The sequence below is a fragment of the Alosa sapidissima genome, chromosome 11 (genome assembly GCF_018492685.1).
Source record: "Alosa sapidissima isolate fAloSap1 chromosome 11, fAloSap1.pri, whole genome shotgun sequence".
In the NCBI taxonomy this organism is placed as follows: domain Eukaryota; kingdom Metazoa; phylum Chordata; class Actinopteri; order Clupeiformes; family Clupeidae; genus Alosa; species Alosa sapidissima.
The window spans coordinates 5514683-5541454 of NC_055967.1; positions in this window are offsets into that span (position 1 = coordinate 5514683).

The following is a 26772-nucleotide window of genomic DNA, read 5'->3' on the forward strand; positions in this document are numbered from 1 at the left end:
ACCCAACTAACCCGAGACCCACACTCCTGTCTATTTTTTAAATGAGAGCTTGTACATCCAGTGACCTTGTCAGCTAGTCAGCTGTCATCCAATCAGACTGGCGGGATGAATGGATCCTATCCAGTGAGGCATCGCTCACACGTAAGATCCAAGGTAAAGCAGACCTGCTGACAGCCAATGCCATTTTTTGGTTCCAATGTGTGGCGATCGTTGACTTTGTTTCGTATTCCAGGTGGTGATGTCTGAGAGGCAGATCCTCAAATCATGCAAAGCCACTCCAAACCTGATCCTCCGTTACTTTTTACTCAGACTGAGAATGTGCCAAGAACCAAATAGAAAATCTGTGGCAACACTCTCCAAAATGAGCAAACTCGGTCTTAGTGTCTGACAGTCCAACAACCTCAACAAGAGGACAGACTGACTGCTCCCAAGTTTCTACTTAAGAGCGCGCCTCTTAACTGTCAGCATAATCTCAACAAATAATCAACAATAATCTTTACAACAAATTGCAGAGTCCATCAGAGGCTTGTGTTAACTGTGTAAAGGAGCTAGCCCTGATCAGGTGCCTATTTACTAGAGAAATGAAGTTAACGTAGGATTTCTGACAAAGCAGTAAACCTGAAACATATGCAGTTGTGTCCATTGATGTATTGTTTTTTGAGATGTGAAAATGTTAGAGTGGCTTTATTTCGAATAAAACCAGACAGACTAGAGGCTAGCTGCTGGACCACCGATAGGCCTGCCCTTAAACATGAGTCTCAATTGCACTGAAATCACATGAACACTAAAAGCTGCTGAACAGACCCAATTTGAGGTCTTAAAGAAATATAAGTTAGAACATTACGCCAAAGTCATCTACAAATGAGCAGTCACAAAATAAACGTAAAACTAGCCAGTGCAATTGCTATTGTGGCTGTCACTGTTTTCCCCGCCATACGTGTTAAGTACATATAGTGTATTGACATTCTTCCAGGGTGTTTTGGTTTGGTCGTCTGCCAGCTTCGGTTTTGCACCTCCTTGCAGGCGCGGTTTGATCTGGTGTGAATAACGTTTAGACGTACACACATGCCCTCATTGTTATTCACTGGGAGAGGCATAACAGCTCACCCTCCATGCTCCAAGGGTGGCTTTGGCAAGCCTCAAATACACCTGGCCAACCCACGACACCCCCTTCCCACCCCAACCTCCACCCACCCCCCAACCCCCACCTCCGCCTCCTCTCCCCAATTCATCAGTAATACCTTTTTGTTCTCATTCAAGCATGTCAGCTTTCACCAGTCCAAACGTTATCTCAGTTCGCGGCTGGACACAATAAATGCATGCTGCTGCCACCGCTGCTGCTGGTGCCCATAACAGGGCATATGAAAGCAGTACAAGTCTGAGGGGTGGCTGAGATTCAAGCCAACCTTAAAGTGCACTGGAACAGTCTAGTGCTACTGACAAACAAACCACCACTACTTTCCCTTACTCAACAAGTCACAAACCCATTTGGTCATCCACACATTTAGATTTTGTTTCGTTTGCAATCTTCCTCTTTCTTTTCCTTCTTTTCTGTTCTGTCTTCCTTCCTTTCTTTCTTTCATTTTGTCTGTCTGTCTGTCTTTCTTTCTTTCTTTCTCTCTTTTTCATACATCACCACCAGGCCCCCAGACGAGCTGGCATGGAACGCCCATCCTCCACAGGGCATGGATCCATTCTCGGAGGCCTGGAGCAACAGTAGCTATGTGTAAAGGCTTGGCACTGGCACCGCTCGCTCCGTCCAGATCCTTCGCGTGGACCGCTGTGTCTGTCACTCCACATAACAATCGCTCCGTCTCATGAGTTAAGGCACGTCCATTCTGTTACATTAACACAAACACCACTGCTCAATTTTCACCAATCTGTTGTTCGACTCAAATATGATTAGTTCTGCCCACAGTTCCGCCGTGCCAACAGCACCACCACACCACTGCAAAACACAGTTCACACACCAATGTGTCATACTCCTCCATGCTGTGTAAGAGGGAAAGCTTATTCAATTAATTTTTTGAGGAGGTCGCTAATGTTTGTCTTGGTTGTTGGTCGTTAACAAATGACATAGCTTTTACGAGGCTATAGGATGGCAATTTTAAAAAGTATTTGAAGAAGCACTTTGTTAGTGTGCTGTGGAATTTCTCCTGACCTAACATCATGTTATTAGGCAAATGGAAGAAGCTTGCACACACTGGAATACAAATGTGCCATCCAAAAAATCTGCTCACACCTCTCCTCATAGAAATGCTTAGAAAAACTGATGAAACTGAAGCGATATAATGGCGGTTAGCCACTAATAGAGATATCTTTGTCAATTGTAAAATATTTGAGCCTATGAAGTGGTGTGATGAGGTGCAAAGACAGATATTTGAAGGGATTTTAACTCATTTGAGCAATTACATGCTTAACTGGCCCAAGATAATCTGCCATCCCAGTCTCTCTCTCCCTCTTTTTCTCTCTCCCTCTCTCCATCTATCTATCTCCTTCTCTCTCTCTTTTGCTCTCTCTCACTCATAACAAGGCAAGGCTTTAGAATAGCGGGATTTAAAGCACAAAAGCCCCGGCTGAATAGACCGAAGGCACCAGGGAAATTAATTGCTGCTAACAAACAGCATGACTGCTTACAAGTTTGGTGCGCCTCCTCGGCTCACCTCGCCCAAAATGGTGGGCAGGAGGGCGGTCTGGCAGGGTGGGCAGGGGGGTCGAGGCAATATGTTTTAGGCATACTTGATCAAAGGTGATTTATGTCATCCAAACATATGCCAGGAGGCCTGGGTTTATACGCCTCATCTGGCCGAGGCTGCTCTCATTAGCATTTTTATTGTATCGGAGCACTGCCCAGCCGCAATAACTTCAAGCCATGCAGTTGGGAGGGAAAAAGAAAACAAATCATAATTTTTGCGTTCAGCATCGCTGAGGCACTGTGGTTGACCATCCATTTAACAAGAATTGGTGAGTCACCTCACTGATGGCTTCTGTTGACATATAAATGGACAAAATTTAAACATGCTCAACAAATATAATCATAGGTGTGCTAAAGCTAATCCAGCTCATCCATACACTACACACACATACACACACACACACACACACACAGATAGATGGATATATTCCTCTATTCCTCCAAGACTGCATATCTATGGTGTGCTGAGAATCATCATTTGGGGTTTTCCAGGAAGAGTAGCTCTAGAAGGGAAGAGTGAGAGCTAGAAAGAGAGGAGAGGAAGGAAGAGGAGAGGAGAAGAGAGGAGAGGAGGGAAGAGGAGAGGAGAAGAGAGGAGGGGAGAGGAGTGGAGAGGAGAGGAGAAGAGAGGAGGGGAGTGGAAAGGAGGGGAGAGGAGAAGAGAGGAGGGGAGTGGAAAGGAGGGGAGAGGAGTGGAGTCCCATTTGTATGCATCTCGCCGCCTGCTCCCCTGGCCCTAGTCCTGAGCGCGCCTAAATCACATGCCAATTAGGGTGACCAGGAGGGGACACGTCGCTGGCAGGGTCTCTGCCCACACAGTGCCCAGCCCAGGCTAGCCTCCGTACATCACCCTTTGACCCTCATGATGACCAGATACTTAGGGTCACTGCAGGCCAGAGGACTGTAAATCAATACGCTTCCTTGACGATGCTGGAGATGCCGTGTGACCATTACGGCTAATGCATTCACTGGTCTGCATCCCTCAACACACTGAAGATGTTATCGTACCACGTAAGCAGATTTTTCTGTTGAGGTAAATGACATCACGGATTCTCTCAACAACAGTTACATCGCATTCATGTACCACACACATGCACTCTGTGTGTGACGTGAAGTTTCCATATGCACTTTCCCCACCCAGAACAGATCATAAATTGACTCTGAAAAGCTGGGCCGTCTGTAATAATTAATCAGCTGTAAAGTGGAGCTTTGGAGAGCATTCAGGAAGGCATTAGCCTCCACAGCAGTGTTGGGATTTGCCGTTTTTTGACACAAAAAAATAATAAAAAAAAAAAATGAGAAAGAAAGAGGGATAGAGAGAGAGAAGGGAGTGTGGTGCATTTGCCCTAATTCTGTTCCCTGCTTGCTCCTACTCTCACATGTCACAGAGCCGTCTGCCACCGGCGGCGTGGCATCTATCACGCGCCACAGACGCCGCCACCGCCAGCGACAAAAGGGAGGCTGGAACATGCACAAAGCCATTTGCATTTGTGCATCTCATTAAAGGCCGTAATTACAAGGCAGTGTAAGCAGCTCTGCCTCCATTATCTCCCGTAACATTATCACTGACGTTTGAAATGCACGTTTAAATGTCAATTATTGACTACAAAGAAGGACTGACCTTTGAGGGAGCACGTTCCCTCTCTCCCTCTTTCTCCCTCTCTCTTCCTTGCTCTCTTCCTCTCTTGGCCTCCCTCTCTCTCTTTCTCTATTTCTGGGAACCGTCTCATAGCTTCTGGCTGTCTTATCCACCATGGCAATGTTTAGATTTGAATGCTCCACTTTCTCAGTAAATGAGGCCTGCTTGTTTTTTTCTACATCAAGCAATCTAACTTAACACCTTTTTATATCAACTGTTGCACATAAAAAATCGTTTGTGCAATGCCGCAGTCCTGTGATTGGAAAAAAAAATTGTGTTGGTTTTTGAAAAATTATTTTGCATGTTTTGATGGTTTCCAGGATACATTAGTGGTCTGTTACATCAATGTAATTGCACCCTGTGTTGCCCTTGGTTTTATATCTGGGATCAAGCACATAACTGGGTAAACATTGCTTCAGAAACACTGAGGCCAGTCATGGCACGAGAATAAGAAGCCGCAAAGGAGTAGTACCAGAGACCATTTGTGTGTGTGTGTGTGTGCGCGTGTCTCTCTCTCTCTATCTCTGTGTTTGTGAGTGTGTGTGTGTGCACTGTGGACAAAGAATATAAAGAAGCATGTTAATCAGTGGCTACAAATATATATGTAGCCTACCTAGTGTTTCTTTTTTTACTCTCCATAAATGTAATAACTCTGACATAATGAAGCATGACCTTTCTCAGACCCAGTTCCAGCTGCCTTATCTGATGGGAGAGAGGGATGTTCATTACAGCGCTGTGCCATGGAAATGAGAGCTCACATCACAGAGGGGCAATTTTAAACTCACTCTGAGGAGGGAGCAACATTTCTTTGTTGACAACACACTTCCCTTTCTACAGCAGATTGTGTTTTGTGGAGGGGAAATCTGATGGCTTGCCAGTATCATTTCCTTCATTAAATATTTAATGTTTTTGCTGTGTTTATATCCCCGTTGCAGACAAACAGGTAACATCTCCGCAATGCAGTTTGATCTGAACTATAAAGTTTCCTCTGCATTCAAGCAGCATCTCGTTGAGTTTTCGGTGTTAAACTCTTTGAGCCTTTGATGTTTGGCAACTGATTTTAGTTTGCTCTGCCAAGATTCGGCTTTGATCATATTGCAGTGTTCTGATTGTTTATCTAATCAGAAATAAATAATAGATGAACAGAAGAGCATAATGTATTCAGCTCAGGGTGTCTAACACAACTTTCCAAATGAGTTAAATATGTGGAGAAATTTGTTTGTGCTGTACTTTTCTTTCCCTAGCCCCTATGCGTGGCCAGGTATAATGAATACATCATCCCCTCAGTATGATAAATATTTTACCATCTCAGAAGTGCTGTCATTTGTTCACGCTAATAAAGCTCTGGGAAAAGCATGAAGGATATACAAAAAAAAACATAATATGAATGGACACATTAGGGAAGGAACTGACACCTCATAGAACCACTTGGAATGAGAAAGAGTTTAACAAACAACTAGCATGCTCTAATTAATGGAGACACCACCTGACAGTGTACATTTACACGCGCCTGGGAGCCGGCTTGCCTGGGAGAGAAAGGTCCTTATTAGACTTCCTATCCCCCGGAATGTGACATTAATTACAGTTTTGTTCCATAGCTGGTGGCTTCTGCTGTGGCGTGAGTATTTTAGGTACTTCCTTCTCAGATTATTACGGCACTTCCCCGGACTCCAGAAATCAAATAAATCACTTAGGTTATCTTATTAATTAAGTCACAATAAGTATGCCAAGGGGTAATTTATTGTCTTGAAACACCCTTGGATCTTTCCTCTGCAACATATGCCTTGAAGTGACATTTTTACTTTTCAAATAAATAAGCTGGGCTCATTTATTTTAATTGCACAATTAAACAATGATGCTTTAAGTAAGTCAGTGTCACCTGTTTTGGATCAACTGACTCTCAGTGGCATTAATACACTCTCTAAAGAGGAGACAAGGGAGACAAAGGCGATGCCAATGTTCACGTTTAAGATGGCAAACAACACAGTGAGTTCCATCTGTATCATACCTGATAGAAATCTCTCTTGTGCAATAAATAACTTCCAAACACAAACCTGAGGCTATTACTAATCTTAAGAAAATGAATGCCTCTATGAGTCAGATGTCTTAGTGTGAAGTAAAACAATATTTAACATGTCATCTAGGATGCACTATCCTTAAATACTTCAACACAACTGAACTACTCAATGAACAGCTAAAATGATCTTCCATGAATGAACAGGAATACATAGACTCATGGAACTAAATGATCACACAGGATCTGAATGCTGAGGGGAATGATATGTGTGTGATGCTGCCCTTCCCCATGTCCCTCATCCTTTCACCCTAACACTTGATCCATGGCTCCTTGGACCAGGGCCATATCTCTTAGCCTTCCATCAAGCCACACACACACACACACACACACATACACATGGCCTGTCTCATTGGCCTTTAGGCTTCTGAAGACCCCAAGTCAGGAACCATATCTCCCAACCCCCATCACTCTCTCTCACACACACTCTTTCTCTCTTCTCTCTCTCCCTCCCTTCCTGGTTGGCCTTTGGGCAATGTGAGGACCCAGAGCCAGCCGTGCTTATCTGACCCTCACCTTGGCGTATGGTGCCCTTGACCTGCACCTCACCCCCGGCCCCTGGCCCGTCCTCAGGGCTACATCTGTTCCCTCTCCCCCTGGACACCCAAGTGGTTAGTGAAATTGAAACGTCACCTCAAGGTTCCATTTGTTTTCTCCAGAGAGGTCAGTGAGGGGTTGTCATTAGGACTGAACTTGATCCCTCGTTTCCCAGATAGATCACTATATCAGCCCATGGAAATGCATGCGGACACACGCACACTGTATCTAACGAGCCAGGGCCAGTGAGACAGAGGAAATGTTCGATACGCCCAGAACCGTACCCATTTCAGCAGTGGCATGGGATTACGATTGCTTCTCTCTTTAGAATCAGTGCTGGGGTTCTTAGTAACAAAGGACCTGCCACACAATGTTGTTTTTTTTTGTGGACAATAATACAATACTTCAGCCTTTTTTAAGGAAATGCATGTCACAAGTCAATAGAAAATGTGCCTTTGTTTTGCTTGGCTTTGCTTTCTTTTATTATTTTTTACTGTCCTTTATAAAGTATTCAGCGGCTTCGCTATTTAAATAAAAACTTGTCAAGATGCAAATCAACTCCAATTATCCTCATTGTCACAATTTCCATCGAACTATTAAAATGTCATAGAGTATAGCTTGCAGCACAACAATACTTTTCAATTGAAATAATGCATATATTATGCCAAGCTTTCAATGCATTTGGGCTAGCTGTCATTTTAGCGCCACTGGCTTGTCCCGATACGATAGCTTGATTGTGATGCCCTTTATTATTGTGTCTAGTGTTTCAGCAGTTCCCTGATTCATGTGACCTTTTCACGAGTTTTCTAATTTTTTTTTGAACAGACACAGAAGTCCATGCCACATGGCAAAACCACAGAGCGGGGATAAAGAGTAAATATTAATGAGGAGCACAGACAATGTCAGTTTTTAATGGATAATAAATTAGAGTGGTGCCATTGATTGTTAACTACGCACGCTCAGAGACCAGTGCCTCGGGTAGGAGGCTGTATTTTTAGTGAATGATGTTTTGATAAATCATAAAAGATTGACTGCGGGGTCATCATCCGCTGCAGATCATATTCAACAGTCATCACCACAGTAGAGAGATAGGTTTCTCTCTCTCTCACTCTCTCTCTCTCTCTCTCTCTCTCACTCTCTCTCTCACACACACACACACGGAAGAACTGAGCTTGGGAAACTAATAAATACATGGAAAGAGCCCAATGCAGTATCATGTTCACTAAGTAGCTTTAAATGTATTTTCCTTCTCTATTTCAATCCCATGGTATTGTATACCCTACAAGCCAAGGGACAGGGTAAAGGTTAGAACTCTGAAACATGGGATTGAACCTAACACCTGACAGTCTCTCTCTCTCTCTCTGTCTGTCTGTCCTCTATTCCAGCCTTTTCCCATCCTGAGCGTAAACAAGTCATCGGGCAACACAAACAATAATGCTTTATGGAATAACTGTGCATCACGCCGTTACCCTATTTAGTGCTGTAAGCACTACTACGCAGCATTAACGGGGCCGCGCAGCATCATGGCCCAATTATTGAGCTGCTGTCCACATTTCCAGCCATTAGGGCCCATCATGGTATGTACATACATTAAGCAGAGTGGTTCGACAGACTAACATAAACACCTCCAGTGGGTGATGGAAGTCTTTACCTCTCCCTGCCCATTAGTGTAGTACACAACAAACAAAGGATACGAACTGAGACACTAATAAAGCCTCTCTTCAGCTCTCAACGGCAAACCACAAACTTGAAATTATCGGCAACGGGAGCTGGAGATGGAAACATCTCCCCCAGTCCATTTTGCAGTAGGCACAAGCCTCTAGGGTACTGGGAAGTCCAGTGCTCTTTGCATATTGAAGTCCTGTCCCAAAAGCCAGGTCCACCTGACATTTTTCCCCCCATCCTGAGCGAAATGAATATCCCCCCACTGCTCCTCAAGGTAGGGCTCTGGTATTTGTACGGCCAAGCGCGACCTTTTCCGTGCCCTCTCATATTAGGTGCACAACATGGAAAATTGTGCTCTTGCAGCAGTCCATAAATCATAGCTGGGCTCTTTTTTTCCTTTAAAGAGGTATGTAAATACCAGTGTACTAGCTAGGTAAACAAGACTAACCCCGGCGCAAATGGCTTGGAAATTGAAGAAAAGCACCTTATTTTCGGCTGAAATTGCTTTTGAAGCCCAGCACCGGTGCATGGGATGGAGAAGGCCTGGAATGATTTGTGCTGGGGGGCCGCGGACAGAAAATAGCTTGATGATAACCACACTCGACACAGGTCCTATGGCGGGGAGTTCTTACAATGATCAAAGATATCATTGTTGTGCATTATTCCCCCCCACACACAATACAGACCCTAAATGCATGTGGGCTTCAAGTGACATATACAACAAATATAGGCTTTGACACACTCAAACACAAACACACACACACACACACACACACACACACACACACACACACAGTCTCTCACAAAGTATTTTGTTTGGTTTGGTTTGGTTTGGGTGACAGCCTATAGAGGACAAAGAAGGCAAGCAGTGATCAGACTATTTTTATCGTAGTGCAGTCTTAACACTTTTTACTTATAATACTATACTATTATTCTATTTCTCAAGGAAGTGTTGTGATAACATGTCTGATGGCAACCTGACACATCCGCCAAAGCTGATGAGATCAAAACATGATTTAACACTGTGAGTGTGCATCCTCTCTGAAAGGATTTCCTATCAGCACAGTGACTGCGGCTCAGCAGACTGACATCTGGATGCTTGTTAGCATTTTAGCAAGCATGCCTTGGCACATGGGCCTCTGTGTGGGTAAGAGGTCGACTCTGTCGGTTCACGGCCGGGCGAAAGAGCAAGTTCCACACAGCAGTAAAAAATCAACACACGTGAAACCCTTCCAACATGTGGTGCAGGTCTCTTTCTTTTCTTTTTTTCTCTTCTCTTCTTTTTTTCTCCTCTGGAATTTTTGAATTAATGAATGACTCCAAATTAGAACCAGACAAAGTATATCCCATGCTGTTAGTGTGCAGGCGTAGAATAAATATATACAAAAAAGAATGAAGGAAGTATCATTTCTGGAAGCAGGGAACCATGGTTATAACCCTTTACATCAGGACAAACAAATTATGTCGTTTTACAATTTTCCAACTTTATTTACACAGCTGCGTGGTCTGAACATGGTGGCCCGGGTATATATTTAGTCAGCCATTTGCTATATACTTCACTGGCGATCCAGAACAGTTCTACAATTCCACTGCAGTGCGATGAGATGCTGTGTTTCTGAGTCCTCTAAGGGGTCTAGCCTTATAGATGAGATTAATATGCTTTACTTAATACATATTCACACTTTCTGCACAATTTCTATTTAATTCAAAATGTGGCCTTTTGCTCTAAGATTGTGAAATGACTACACCCCCCCCCCCCATCCCTGCTTTTTTCTTAATTGACATCCACAAGTAGCTGGGAATCCTTTTTTGGCAACAGAGGGATCTTCATCTGGTCATCATGTTAACCGTGCATAATGAGCCAGCTTGCATCCTTTTTGGCCACCCAGCCACTGAGTCCTGGCGGCCAACAAAGGCTGTCCCGATAGTTGTCGAGGACGCTTACGCCTCTCCGTCCTTCTCATTTTTTCTTTGTTTTTCATCAAGAAAAAAAAAAAGAAAACCCAACAGAAAAAAAAAAAAATGACAACAAAAAAAAAAAGAGTGCTTCACCTATGGACCCACCCCTGCTGGTGTACCCAGATTCACCTACAACGGCACACAATCTGTCCCGAGACGGGACTGCTGGTTGCGAATGCTGTTTGTCATAGCGATGGCTAATTCCCCGCATCTGCTGCAAGCTGGTGCCTCCTGCGCTCCCGGGCACGGCTAAAAAAGGGCCTGCTTGGCAGCGTGCGCACGGTGCGGTGGTGTCGGGCATGCCGCGCCGACCGCCTCAACCCCCGCCGCATCCTAAAAGCAGGCGTGGACAGAGACCGCTGGGTGAACCGCTCGGCTTTTTGCAAGCGTGGCAGGCCACTGAAGCCTGCGGTGGCGGACTCCCGTTATCTAATCAAACAGCGCTGGTCAGCGGCGATGCCAACTCACCCCCCCCCCCCCTCCCCCCACCCCCACCACCACCACCACCACCACCAAATCCACCGCCGTCTGCAAAGCCGTGGGGGGAGATTAACCGGCAAAGCAGCAGTGTCCTACATTCAAAGACTTCCCCATTTTGAAGATCTTCCCTTTTTTTCTACCGTGTCTGGACAGTCTGGAGGTGTGTGTGTGCGTGCGTGTGTGTGTGAGTGTATGTCTGTTGGACACTCAGATGGACACAAACACACAGACACACACACACACATACACATACACATACACACACACACACACACACACACACACACACACACACACACACACACACACACACACACACACACACACACACACACACACACACAGACACACACACTTCTGAATGTCCTTCATGGAGTGGCCGGGATATCAAGAAAGAGCCTCATATCATGCTTGGTGAGATAGAGGCGAGCCCCTTTGATTCTGTTTTTTTGCCTTTCCGTAACACCTTCTTCATCACTGGCCACCAGCGTCTGACACGAAGAGCTCCGGGCACCATGTCAGAGTCTCACACAACCATGGAAGGATGCCTCTCGTCCATGATCAAGGTGCGAGCGAGGGACACACACACACACACACACACACACACACGCACACGTACGCCTCTTTGTGTCTGCACTCTCCCTAGAGCACAAAGAGAAAGGGGGACATATGAGGTTCTCACAAACAAAGGCAGTCCAAGATATTTTTCTTTTTCCCCTCCCGCCCTCTCTCTCTCTCTCTCTCTCTCTCCCTCTTTTTCTCTCTCTGTCTCTCGCTCTCGTATTGAGCCGACTCTAATAACCACTGTGGTTTCTAGAATTACACTGCTGTCTGTGTGCCTCTCATTACACCAGCAGAAGCCCCCAGTGCTCGCTCTCTCTCTCTCTCTCCCTCTCCCTCTCTCCCCATAGTAGGCAGAATAGAGCTCTGGGCAGTTTTTAATATTAATATCCTGGTCTGGCGTGGCAGTAATGATATTAGGGAGCTGACGGAATTCTCCATCCAGCTGGACGTGTTAATTGAGAAGGCAGGATTTAAAGGCAAAGTTCACGTTTGTGCAGATGGTGAGACAATACTGGATGGCCAACCCAGGTCAGTGTCAGTCCCCCAGCCATACCTTAATGGCTGCAGCTGATTCGCCCCCACCCCAACCAGCCCAGCCCACCCCTCCTCCACCCCGATGAAGTTTGACGTGCGCAGGTCCCCGAGGTGCAGAGAGGTCTTTCGGGGTGCGTGCTACTACCTTGGTGCCCTTGACGGAGGACTGTATTTTCCACTGGATACATAATGACATCAATTACCAAATTTCCCTCATTTCATCAGCACAACTTTTTTTTTATCCGCAGAAGGGTGATCTTGCCTCATACTGTTGTTGTTTGTCATATCACTTCAATAGCGCACCATCTTGAATAAATAAACAGACACATGTGAAGTCAAAATAAACTAACCATATAACTATGGCTCGAGGAGGAACAATTTAATTGGCACATCTACCAAAGTTCACGAAGATCACCATCAGGTTGAGGTTAAATAATAATAAAAAAAAACTGAAATAACACAGGAGGTACTACATCAAATAAAGACCTCTCATTAAAGGCAATTTAGAAAGCACTCCCAGTGGCCATGCATGAAGGCACCTCAGCCCTGCTCGCCATATCTCTGCACCGATCTCTTTCACCTACTTCAGTCAGGGACCACTAGGAGTTGCTCTAATACAGTGAGGATGGTTGCCCCCAAGACAGACACCTACGAGTGGCTCTCTCCTGCCGTGTAGTTACCTCTCAGAGCACATTAGAGCAGGCAGGGACTAATGTCCTCCGAGCCCCACGCTACAGGACACAGTTTATCTCCTATAAACTACCTGTCCCCTCTGCCTGTGTACCTGTCCAGACAAATAAAGCTGCAGTAGGGGGTTGTGTGTGTGTGTGTGTGTGTGTGTTTCTGTCCATGTGTGTGTGTGTGTGTGTGTGAGAAAGAGAGAGTGGTAGAGAGAATGAGAGAGAGAAAATAAGTATAGCTATATAACAGTTTGGTTAGATATAGACAAAAGTATACTGCTTTATGAAATGCAGTGCAAATATGCATGGATGTATGCTTTTAAATGTGGCCATCTCTGCTACCTAGGACACAGGGGCAAAGCCATGGGAAAGAGAGGCAGGAGAGCTCACAGGAGGATATGAGGATATGCACACCATGAGAGAGTGAAACACTGATCTCCTGTACTGTCACTGGAGCCCAACTAGGAGACAGATGGAGTCCCACAGGAAGGACAGACACTGTCAAACCAAACATTTACATCAAATTATGGTGGCCACGGCCGCTCTTTAGCACCCAGCCCAGCGCAGCCCAGCCCCCCCCCCGGCCCCGGGTCGGCACCGGAAAGCAGGTGTCTGCCTAATAATTTGGTCAAAGATCAGCGAGTTAAAGGTTGAGGCCAGGGCCAGCGAGGGAAGAGGTCAGGCCTGGCGATAGGAGAGTGGTGAGACCTGATCTCCCCGAGTCTGCAGCAGCCAAACCTCAAGGTCATCCATTAGTGATCCGGCCCGGTGGAGCCACAAGGCCCCCACAATAAATTTACGGCACACCCTTCACCCTTTTAACACTCCGATTGGGGGGGAGGCCGCTCCCCAGAGAAAACGGCCATATTGCATTATTAAAGCGACAAAGTCATTGACAGCTAGTTGGCTCGATCGGGTTTGCTCTTTCCAATCAGGGCCTTTGATGCAGCCATGGGTGGGGTGGGGGTGACAGAGAGTTCTGTCTTCATTGTGGTCTATCGGAAACACGCCACTGCTAAACAGCCCCTCAGAACAGTGACCGAGGCGGATATTTATCATAGTGTGAATTATCATAGGAAACTGCCTCGGAGTTGAATAACTAATAAATTTGAAAGAGATTGGATCTTCCATTTTAATTATTCTTGTGGAATACTTTAATATCAAAGAATCATCCCTGTGGCCTTCTGTGGTTGACTGCGAACATGCGGGTGATAGTGTCAGTGCCTGACCAAAATTGTAAAAGAACACTGAGTTATGACTGATCATTATCTTCACTTTTCAGGCGGTGTACAAAAATCCCCAGTTTAATGTGACACTTTCTCCCTTTTTTAATAAGAAGGGGGGATGTCGAGCCAGCGAAGGGAGAAGTGGAAATGTCATGAGTGTCAACCACTCCCTTTAAATAGGAGCCTCCCCTGATCCCACGCCAGCTCTCTTTCTCGCTCAAACCTTTCACAGGTGTCAAAGCGCCGCGTCAAAAAAGAAATTAAAGTGACATGGTGTTGGCAGGAGTAAAAGACATTCCGGATTCTCACCCTGGCTCTGGACAGCGGGGGAGCCTTCACCTCGCTTGAAACAAAGGCTCTAATGAATCCAGTAACACCTGAACTTTCCTGGCGAAGGGGACTTTTGACCGCGACCGGCCCTCTCGGTGTCATTAATAATGGGATCTCGCGTCGGACCGGCGCTGATTCTTCATGGCCGGCTCAGCCTCTCCCCGGGCCTATCATTTTGACACGGGTTAATTTTGCCTCTTGCTCCTGGAGACATGGCCTCCCAGGTGTTGCACCTGTGTAAGGCCACTGTCTCTCTTTTGTCAAGTCTCTCTTCCTTAAATAACCCGATAACTACAGAGATCACAACGTGTCACATTAACCCAGCACAGCTCAACTTAATTTACTGCAAATGCATGAACAGCCACTGGCTGAGTCTAGAGGAAAGAGTGGCAAATGAGTGTGGCTACGGCTGGGGTTATCATGGGGAAAGTGATCTGCCTAGTTATGTATGATATATTTACAGTCCATTTCTTTAAGCCACACTATCATGTTCCTGTCTTGATATGTGTTAAGAGCTCTCTTAAAGGTTCTTAAAGGCTTACAGTAGGTGCTGATGTGGTGTTGTGACTTCATTCTCTTTCTCTACAGTCCCAGTGAGCTAGATTTCGAGAAGCATTTTGTTCAAGAACAGTAGATTTATCATCTACTTTATCTGTATACTAGTACATGTGTAAAACCCTGTTGAGATGACAACACATGGTTGCAATGGAAGAATCAGTTTAAAAAACTGTTTTTGTTGGTCAAAATGTTCAGCTTGTCAAGTCATTATTATCATCTACATGGATGCTTCTTGCAAATTACACTGCTACTAGTTTGGAAATTAGACTGATACATTTCACTGTTTCTCAAGCTCTGTTGAATTCCCCTGACATCATTACTAAATTGTACTGATGTCACCAACGTATTAAGACAAACTTCACTGTGCCATCTGTTGGTTTCCTTTTCCTTTTCAATGTAGTCATTGAAGACTCCTTTTTGGGCCACATGACAAACCACAAACGTGCTCATTGAAACTCACTAGAATCTCCAATATTTGGGTATTGGTTCAGATCCAATTTATGATACCAAATCTGTAGTTAGCTGTTTGATATATTGACAAAATTAGTAAGTATTTTCTGGTTGTTTAATGCGGGATTGAACAGCTTGTTATTTTAACAATTAACCCCAATGCAAAAATGTAAAAAACAACATCTGTGTGACATTCCATTTTCAGATGTAGGTTGCGTACATCAGTCAGTTTTGTAAGGTTGCAAAAAATTTATTTGAGATATACGGAATATCTGGTATGGAGTTAAAGCAATAATGAACTGTAGATTGAAAACTGTGTTGTCTTGTTCAGTAATCAAAAATGCAATAAAATTATATTCATGAAAAAATACTATTACAGTTATCTAAACATAAACAGGGGGTGACATTTTTTATGAAACTATAGAAAATCATGGTGTGATGGTAAACAATGGATAAAATATGTATTTCACATGATTAGTAGGACACAAGGCAACAAGTGCATAGATGTCCAAGCACTAACTTGATGCTCTATTATACTGCATAGTGTACTGCATAATGCTTCACCCCTCCTGGTCCTCATAAGGTAGACCGAGAAAGTTGTCTAGTTGCACTAGTTAATTAGAGAGCATAATATAATTTATGTGTGTATCTATGTGTGGCGTTGATGTTTTTCTCCTACTGTAACAGAAAAAATAAGGCCATGGGCAATTAAGAGCAAATTCTGGAAGAAATCTAGTCCAGACATGACCTAATCACAACCAAACCCTGTTCAGGTCACTGCTAAATTACAGCTGAGATGGGCCATGGGGGGGGGGGGGGGGAGTTGTTGGAATTGAATAATCCAATAAAAATTGAAAAATAAATAAACATGAAAAAAGTGGCATGAAGACAGTACACAGGCTCCTGACAACCCCATGCCAGTGTGTATGAAACACACACACACATGAATGTATCTCTCCTCACACACATACACTCACACATGTGTCTCTCTTCCTCACACACACATACATACGCACACTCCCTCACTCTCTCTCAAGTATTGGAGGGAGCTGCACCTCTCTGTCTGTCTCGCTCCTCCCTGATAGCCCACCCTCTGTGTGGATGGCTGGTGGCTCCTTTGTGAGGTCTCCACTCACACTGTTCCATCCCCACCATCACGCAGACTGGCTTTCAGCGCAACAATCACTACTCAGGCCTCAAAGAGCAACCCCTTGCTCCCATTGCCAGCCAATTAAGGGCCATCTGGGCTTAGACTACACACAAGAATCAAATGTATATCTATAAATTATACGGAGATAGATAGATCGATAGATAGATAGATAGATAGATAGATAGATAGATAATCATTTTTTATTTTAATAACTACAGTAGAAGACAAATATCCCCTACAATATATAAAATTCCTTCCCTCTGAAAAAAAAACATTGTGTATGTACAATTGATTTTTTTGTTCCTATTCATTCATTTTTTATTTATTTTGTCCTGTCGTCTTTCTTTTTTTCTTTTTGTTTCTCCTGGTGAAAATCACCTGAAAGCATGAAGCATGGGGGCTGGTGCATATTCCCAACACGAGTTAGTGACGCCTGGGCCCGAGCACCCCTCTCGTGTTTGCTGTGTGATTTCTGATGCACTCGGGGTCGCCCGGTCCCAGTGGCGGTGGCGGGTGGGGAGAGGAGAGCAGCAGGGTTCAGGCCATGGGTCAGTAGAGCCTCAGAAGTGGCCGGCCAACTCTCTCCTCAGGGGGAGGCTGCTTGGAAAGGGGCGGTTTGTGGTGGAGGGGTGGATGGGTGGGAGGGGTGTGGGGTTGGGGGTGGGTGTGTTGGGGATCGTGACAGATTTGCTGGTGTTTTCTCAAGGTCCGATGAACCCTGCAGCAAAGACTCGGAGCAGGGATGTATAAAGAGAGAGAGAGAGAGAGAGAGAGAGAGAGAGAGAGAGAGAGAGAGAGAGAGAGAGAGAGAGAGAGAGAGAGAGAGAGAGATGAGGAACTCTTTTCACAGAACTCCAAAAGAAGGGGGCGGCTGACTGGCTGGAAGGACTCCAGGTTGCCTCAAGACAAAACAACAAAAATCCTCCTGCCTCAACCTCATGGTGGCACTGCCAAACCTCATTTCCCTCTGCCAGGACCCACACCATGGACTGGGGATCGGGGCATTGGTGCTGGGGGTTGAGGGGCAAATCACATGCATGCACAGCAGTGGTATCTTTCTTTCTCTCTCTCTCTCTCTCTTTCTTTCTTTCCGGGTCTCAGAATCATCAGCAGTCAAGTAGCATTTGCTGACGGGGGAAAAAAACAGGCGTGGGTTGGGGGAGGCATAGGCCACAATCTTCTCATTTTATTATCAACGATATGATTGGTTAACTCCAGCCTTAATCAAGATGGCAGCCCCACTGGCATGGCAAGGTCCAGCTGTGGCAGGGGCTCGGAGGGTCAGTCCCTCTCTTCCCCGCCTGCTCGGCCGTGGGCTGCACATCAAGAGGGGCCGTGCTGCGCTAGCCACTGATCTGAGGGCAGACCAGAGTCACTACTTCTCAGTGCATCACTGTGACCGCAGTGATGATGGGTTATTCAGACCCAGTGATTTTTTGCCCTACCAAAGAATTAACCTCAACAGCGAGCAGGCAATTGCCCACCTGCAAAATTGGCCCAGGGGCACTTTCTGCCCGGTTAAAAAAAAAAAAAAAAAAACAGACTTATGTAACACATTCAGCCACCGTGTCTGGTTTGTGTTTGACTTGTTTTTAATTTGAGCAAGTTCACATTGTTTCCTGTATTCATTTTTTACAGACCATGTTTTAAAGATAAGTAGTACAAAGCTAGAAGGCCTCCCGGCGGAGAAATATGTTTTTATTCATGTTGATTAGAATAATACTGCAGGAGATCATTATAAACCCTGCAAATGCTCTTATTTGTCAACTTTACAGATTATGTTATAGCATAAACAGTATAAACCACAGCCCACAGTTGCAGCCTTTTTACTATATTTTGATGGAAATGCATTAAAGCAGTTCAATGACAGTGAAAATTCACTCCACTCCAGAAAGCTTTTCCCCCCTCTGATACAGGCTATATAACCCTATTTCAGTATTGTAAAGCCTCAAAAAAATAATTTGAGTGCCAAAACCTAGGTAACACTAATCCCATTGAGAAGAGAAAATAGGCCCTTCAAATCCCACATAAGTTGTAGAAATAAGAGAGAGAGAGAAAGGACTGAAAATACTATTTAGGTTTTTTTTTAAGCCTTTGCTTTCCCTTATCAAAGGTTTTAATGTCTTTCAGCACATTGTATTCCATCCTCTAGTAACACTTCCTCCTTCATTTCAACCACAGGCAGTTTCCTTTTATGGTATTATTTGGAATATAAAGCATTTGTGAAAAGATTTTCATTTTTTACCTTACTATAAGGCACACACACACACACACACACACACACACACACACACACACACACACACACACACACACACACACACCCCCTCCACAAACCGGTCCTCCCTCCTATAGCAATTTTGTCAAAAGTTGAAAATGTCTTGATTTAGTTGTCTGGCTGTTCCGGCCGGTGTCCCCCCGCTGTGCTAATGTGGATGGGACATCCCGCTGGGCACCAAAGAATACCACTTCACGGCAGCCGCAGAGCTGGCAGCTCTTATTTATGGGGCTTGCGAAATGAATGGGTATTAGTGTCCAAACATTTCACCATGCTCCTGCAGTCGAACACAAAAGCCACTGATTTCCAGCAAATCTGCACTTATTTCATTCAAGGGGACTATGCCAAAGAGAAAGAGATGGAGAGACAGAATGAGAGGGAGAGAGAAAGAGAGAGGGAGATAAAGAAAGAGAGGAGAAGAAGGGAAAAAAACATTTATAATGACTTAAAAGACCTTGGAAAATAAAGAATAGACTTTGCTTTTACAAAAGCAGCTGGATAGGAGCGAAATCGAGCACAAAAGACACCTCAATTTCACTGCACTACTGCAAAAGTTAAAAGGGTAAAGGGATGGAGTGTGGAGCTCTCTCCCACTCCGGAGGTCTCGGCCCTCCTACCCTCACCCTCCCACAGGCGCTGAGATGCTCTCGCCAAGGATGATGTCAAAGCAGCCAGAATCACGCAGCGGTTTGTATACACATCTAATCTGCCGTTTAGTTTCTCTTTCTTTTTCACTTTTTTCTTTTCCAAATATAGTTTGACACGCCATCACATAAAACAACAATTAAAGTTGTGACTTGTGACAGTGGAGAACACTTTGTTTCAGAGACGAGATGATGCGGGGCTGACAGGGTTGCGTATGTTTGCAAACCTGATGGTGGGTGGCTCTGGTTCAGAGCTGGCCCAGAAGCGGCACCCATCCTGAGGCTCTGTGCCAGCACAGGGCCAGATCTGCAGCGATTTATCTGTCCTTTCGTAGGCTCCCACGCCCGTCTCTGGTGTCCAACAGCTTCGCCGCCGAGCCAAGATGCCGTGGCGCGGCACACACACCTCATCTGTCATCTGTGGCCCTCTGCAAACATGGAGCGCTGACATTTGGAGAAAAAACTCTGGCATTCACCCTGGCTATGGATTTTTTTGTTGATTATAGCTTTCTGTCTCTGAAGATTGCACGTATTATTGACTGCCTGAGTCTGCGACTATTTGCACAGCTTTGCTGTCCCTGGGCTCCAACAGTAATGTCCAATGGCTCCATCCCTGGCTCTCCTTTTCGCTTTATTTTCTCCATCTCTCTCTCTCTCCATTTTAAATCTATTTTTTCTCATCTCTCTGTTTATTCCTCTCATTCTTTTTCCCCCCGACGCGATGTGCTCTGTCCATTCGCTGTGCCACTAGAGACCAGAGTGTGTGTGACACTGTGGTCAGCGATGTCACTAAGACTGGGGTCTGATACAGTTGCTGCCCCTTAGTTCAATGCCCCCTGGCCACACTATGCCATTAATCCCTAATTCTGTGTGGCAGCACTGTTTCGCCGGCTGCATAATAGCCCATAGGTTAAAGTTCTGCTCCTTTTAGTTTGAGTGTGTACGTATTTCCGAGGGCTGCCATCTCTTATACAATGTGGGAGGTGGGATTTTTTTGGTTGTTTTTCTTCTTTATTTACCGCTTCTGCTCTTTTTGAACCCTGCACCCCCCCCCCATCCCTGTTGCCGCCTTCCTTGCCTGCGGCTGGAGGAGGGTTCGCCGTGGCATCTCTCCTGCAGAACCAGCCGACGTTTGGAGGGTCACTGGAGAGGAACTCGACTTAATGGGTCAACGTGAGTGAGCTCCTCCCCAGCTCCGGGGTCCGTAAATGTGTGTGTGTGTGTGTGTGTGTATGTGTAGGAGGAAGGGGAGAGCAGAGCAGGGGTATATGAGTGAGCCACGGAGGCCCCATTATGGCCTGACCTCCTCTCCACGCCGGGGCGGCTCCTGGCCCATGGCTCAGCTCCTGAGACGCTGGGGCTCATTAAAGCGGCGGACGCTCATCCCCTGGATTAGTCCTCCACACAGCACACACAGCACACAGCACACACAGCACACACAGCACTCTCCTCACCAGCGTCACACACCATAGCGCTTTCCTCCCCCCTTCACTGAGCGGGCGTCGGGGTGGGCTGGGGTGCAGCGGGGGTGGCAGGGAGGAGACCGGTGGAGAGCCACAGGGAGACTTGGGGGTCAGGGCTCCATCTCTGAGGTGGTGGCTTCCTATAGAACACCGCTATCCAGATTGCGGTAAACACACAGATGCGTAAGCGCACACACACACACACACACACCACTGATCAGTGCCTCCACAACATATATACACTTCCATGCTCTATATGTGTGCTCCCATGAATGCACACGTGGCCACACATGCTGTGTACACATACGGCTGGGCACTCATACATAAATGCATCCGCATATGTACACAGCATATGGGGTTTTACGGTCACGTTAAAAAGCTATCCAAGGGAGTGTTTCAAGGACATCGCTGATCTGGTCATGCATGCATGCTTTTCCTTTTCTCCCATTGCCATTCTTATACACACACACACACACACACACACACCATCCCAGGACCTCCAACCCAGTCCGACCCCTCGCCTCTTGGCCTTCAGTTTGATTTGCCCAAAGTTTGACTGCGTTTAATGTGCGCTGGTGCGATCCTTTTACTCGATTCCCCTTGTTTTGAAAGCGCAACCCCATTTAGCGCGGTGGCCCTGACACCTACGACCCAGTCACTGCACAGCCGCCGAGCGCAGGTTGCCGAGAGTCCAACGGGGGGAGAGAGGCTGGATGAATGAGGGAAGAGGAGAAAGGGGAGGAGGGCGACGGTGGTGATGGCGGTTGTCGCGGTCCAATAGGTCAAAGTCTCTTCAGGTAGTGGGGGCATCCAAACAGAGCGCCATTCTGAAAAGCCACACTTCTATTTGCCCTTAACCACTGGGATTTTATTCATATTTCATAGTGCAGTAGGAAAGAGCTGGATGTGTTCCTGCGTTTGTTTGTGCTGCACTCGACGTTGTGGAGAGCATGCATGGTGCTTACGTGGGGGCATCCATTATGATTTTTTGCCTGTACATCCGTCAAGGCATTCTCTATTATGTGACTCTTGTTCAGCTAGTTTGCAAAGAAAGTCACTCAGTATATGCATAGTGAAATCTTGGGTTCAACACACCTCCACCCTTGTACTGGTTTAGCTGTTTGTATAATATGAATCTTGATGAGCCATAGATTCCCAATGATTTTTAGCACCTTTAAATTGTTGGTTGTAATGGCACAGAAAGTGTCAAGAAATCATATCTAATTATAAGTGTGAACAACGCCAAGTGATTTGCATGTCTAGTGAATTCACAAATGTGTGCCATGCCGGCTCCTAATCAACATCGCTTGATCACGGGCAAGTACAAATCAAAAAGGTGTTAATGAAGAAATAATGATACGCTGGCCCTTCCCATTCAGATGAACTAAACATCAATCTCATTCCCTCCTCTGCCTGACAGCATAATCCAATTGGCTGTGAACCTCAAGATATAATGGAGAGAAAATGGAAGATAATAACAGGAAAATACAATGGAACTATTTAAATGTTTTTCTTTTTCCTAAAGCACGCCCGATTGATCCTACACAGCAGTTTGATACTAGGCTATGGCAGACTCCAGACTGTAGAATATAACATGAGGGGTAAAGTCTAAGAAATCTATGAAAATGCTCGTTTGAGAAAGAAAACCCCTTGAAGTAAATTTTTTTTTACCTAGTAGTTTTCATTTTTGTATACCAGGGACCAAATGACATGAGTAATTAATTTGCCTCTGATGCAACCCAGAAATTCTTTTGGAAAGCTGTCCGAGACGGAAAGAGGGAGAGACAGAGAGTGAGGGAGAGAGAGAGAGAAAAGAGAGGGGACAGAGGGAGGAAAAAAGAAGTGAAACTGTGTAACAATGCAATTAAACTCTCGTAATGAGGTCAGACACCAGCTCCAGTGCAAGTGATATCATTGCGCAGGCCGAGGCGGTCACTGCTGCAGCCCATGGCATCACAGGAGGATTACTCCCCTCTGCTCCTGGGTGATGGAGGTGGTGGTGGTGGTGGTGGGCTGGTTGGGGGGGGGGGGGGGGGGGGGTTGGGGACAAAGCTTTTCCCCAGCCTGACCTCGGGCAGCCAGTCTGCGGGGCTCCGTGCGGCCCGTCACCCTGCTAACCCCCACCGCGGTCTGGTGCCAGTGGCACTCCACCCGGGGCCGGCGGAGAAGCCGAGGCACTGAGCCGGGAGCGCCACGTGGGAAGAGCCCAGTCGGGGCTCTCACAGAGACAGGCCGGCACCAGAGCCCCACGGCCCAGCCGCCCCGCACGCTCATCTCCCTGCTCACTGTACACCACTTTGGACAGCTTGTTTCAGGGGAGAACAAAGGGCGAACTGTGATGAGTTTGCAACCCCCTCGCAAGAAAAAGGAGAACAGTAATTTGTTGAAAATAAATAACCTCGGAAGGAATGTGCAAGTTGGTTATTTTATTATTGAGTGTCCTGGTGCTTTTGAAAATAAAAAAAAGTTACTTGGCTTGAAGGAAGAAATAGCTGAGATTGATGTAATTTGTTATAAGAAAAAAAAAACTGGAATCATTAAATGGACAATTAGACATTTGTCTAATCCTCTTTTCTCTATGTCGCGACTGGTCCACAAATTCCCAAGCAAGAGTCAGCCTAATTTGTCTTTTCTGGGGGTTCTGTGTGTGTGTGTGTGTGTTTGTGTGTGTGTGTTTGGTGCCATTCGCCTTCCTTTTGTCTCTAAAGATTACTTTGAGGATATCATTATGACATTTGCCAGCAAGGAGAATTCTTCTGTTCTAATTTATATCAATTAGTGGGGGGACAGTGATTCAACCTGACAGCACACTCTGGCCTCTGCCGGACTCCGGGCCGTGGCGAAGTGGCTTCAGCCCTACTATGCAGCCAAAAGCCAGAGTTTTTTTTCCTGTTTTTTCCCTCTCTTTTATTCCTCCGTCCCCCCACCCCCTCACTTCCTCCCTTTCTGTTGTTCATTCCACTACAAGGAGTTCCGGCCAGTGAGGAACAATGAGTGCCCGGGCTGGTACTTTGATAATTAGTTATTGATTGAGAACAATGGCAAGGCGCGCCACCGCCAAAAATTACCCCGACGCCAGTGGGTCGCAGCACCGGGGGCACCCATCAAGAGAGCAAAAAAACAGGGCTGCAACATATCTGACTCTCCTAATAAGATACCCCTTCATGTTGACCTCCCCCCCTCCTCACACACACACACACACACACACACACCCCACCCCACCCCACACACCCACCTCCACTCACCATGATATTCTCTCTCTTACCCCTGCAGCATGTTGGTGTTTAGACAACGTAGGGTCAAACATATTGATGCTTGTGCATAAATGAACACCTGATGAAGGGGGGGGGGGGGGGGGTGCAATTAGAAGGAACGCCCCCGCCACAGGCTACACACGTCGCCTTATGCTGGTACTGAGTGGCACATCTGGTGCCCACTTTGTTGGCACTGTTAAGGCGGCTTGTGTGTGTGAAATCGGCAGGTATGACCACGGGGCGATGGCTTTAAGCTGTGGTAAGCATGACTGTTTCCAAAAATATGCTAAGAGTAATGTTCTATTCATGATTGCGGTCAGTGATGTACTGTTACTTGTCACCATTACGACATTTAATCCTAAAACTTCTCCCAGCTATTCTTCTTTAATGTACTCAGACTTGCGCTTGCGTCCCTCATAAGAACACTAACTGCATTATTCCTGCCACATGAGAACAATGTGCCAAAAAACACCACCCTTCCACACATGCATCAGGCACAGTATGTGTGAGTTTTGTGTGTGTGTGTGTGTGTGTGTGTGTGTGGTGGGGACAGTCATACAATATACTCCACACTTTGCGAGAGGAAGCTAGTTAAACCCAGGAACAGCCTGCCTGCCACTACTGTTGCTCTTTACTGGAGTACTGTTCTCCCCCTCTTTGTCAGTATGCTTCCACCTTGTCTGCGTAGCGCAGCCCACATGGCAGCCGGTCCATTTCCAGCCATCCCACCCTCCCTCCCCACCGCCCTACACATACAGGAAGCTGTCAGGTGTGTCATCTGTATGTCTGTTCCTGTGTGAAATAGCAACCCTGCTCCCCACCCACCTTCTCTCACACACACACACACACACACATGTACACACACACGCACACACACACACACACACACGCTGAGCCCAACCCACGCCCTGTAAAGACGCACCTGGCATTAAAGTGGCGGGGCGTCGGAGCGGGCGTAACAATGGCGGCCTGTCAGGCTCGACAGCAGGCCGTGGCTCTGGCACCGCCGCGCTGACAGCCAGGGCCTCAGAGGCTAAACTGCTTTGCTGGAACTAATTAAACAGACGAAATTACGACATGAATATGCAGATGTTGTTTACATTTTACCATATGGTATTATTTCAGGTAATAACGAGCAGGAGAGGCCTGCCTGCCTGCCTCCTCCTCATCATCATCAACAACAGCAGAGGACGGACGAGACGAGATGAGACGAGACGAGACGAGAACAGCTCCAGACCGTCAGGAGAGGCTGGGCGAATGGGGGAAACACGTAAACAAAGGAGGACTATTGTGCTTGTGTGCTAAATGCAGTGCTTTCCTAACCACAAAGGGCCTTGATAAAAGTACAACACAGCAATAGTAAGACAAATATAACTTTATAATGATGAAATCTAAAACTTTAACAAAAGAGTTTCCATTAGATAGATTAAGATGAATCTTACGGCCTCTTAAATTCATTATCTACACAATAACGGAGGTAAAGTATTGCCATGGCAATAAGCTTTTGAATAATGCAAATCCAAACATCCAGGCAGAGATAATTGACCTTGTGCCCACCGCACCCAGTGAAGCCGAGCTCAAGTTGTGCTGCTGTTGAATTCTCTCTCTCTCTCTCTCTCTCTCTCTCTCTCTCTCTCTCTCTCTCTCTCTCTCTCTCTCTCTCTCTCTCTCTCTCTCACACACACACACACACACACACACACAATCCCCCTCTCCTACTCACAGCCCTGGCCCTCCCCTTGGCAGGTTCTGCACTCGGAGCGCTCTGTGCGTTTGCCTGCACATGGTTCTCATTCCCATGGAAGAGGGGGCTGCTGGGAGGTTAAGAGGGAGAGGGCCATGCGGGCAGCACCAAGTGAGCGGAGCCGGGATCACGAGGAGGCGGAGGAGAGGAGAGGAGGGAGGGGGTGAGGGGTGCGGGGCGCGGGGCAGCTGGAGAGGTGATGGCGGGCGTAATTGTGCCCGCTGTGTGAATAGGGCGGGGGCCGGGAGCGCCGGGTTGAGGAGCAAGGGGGAGACGAAAGAGGGGAGGGGACTCCTCAATTACCTGTGCTCCTCCTGACCCTAACTCCCCTTACCGCACACACACACACACCACATCCCCCCCACAATCCCTCTCTGGACTGATGCACCAACTAAGGGGCTCACCCACCCCCCTCTCCTCCTCCTCACACACACACACACACACACACACGGCCTGCCATTCAAACCTGGGCCGAAATTGCAGTGTATTTTTCGCTTTCACAGCGCCCGCAAACTTTTATTTCATTCTATGTTTCCACTGGGGTCACGTGCACTTTAGCACAACCCCTCATTATTGCTCAATTTATATTCACACTGTGGCGCTCTCTTTCCCCGTAGTATGTCATAAATTCATTAAGTCATTCATGCTAAATATATTTCCTATTTATGCAGCATGTGTACCGGCCTATTTATAGCTATTTATCTGCAACCCTCATTATGTTGAAGCAGTAAAATATTTCAAACGGAGTTCATAGGCATTCAGTTCATCAGCAAATCTTTTCCCATCTTCGGATACGGTTGTGTTTTGCTAAACACTGAGCCAATTTTGCTCGCTCGCGCCGCCCCAAA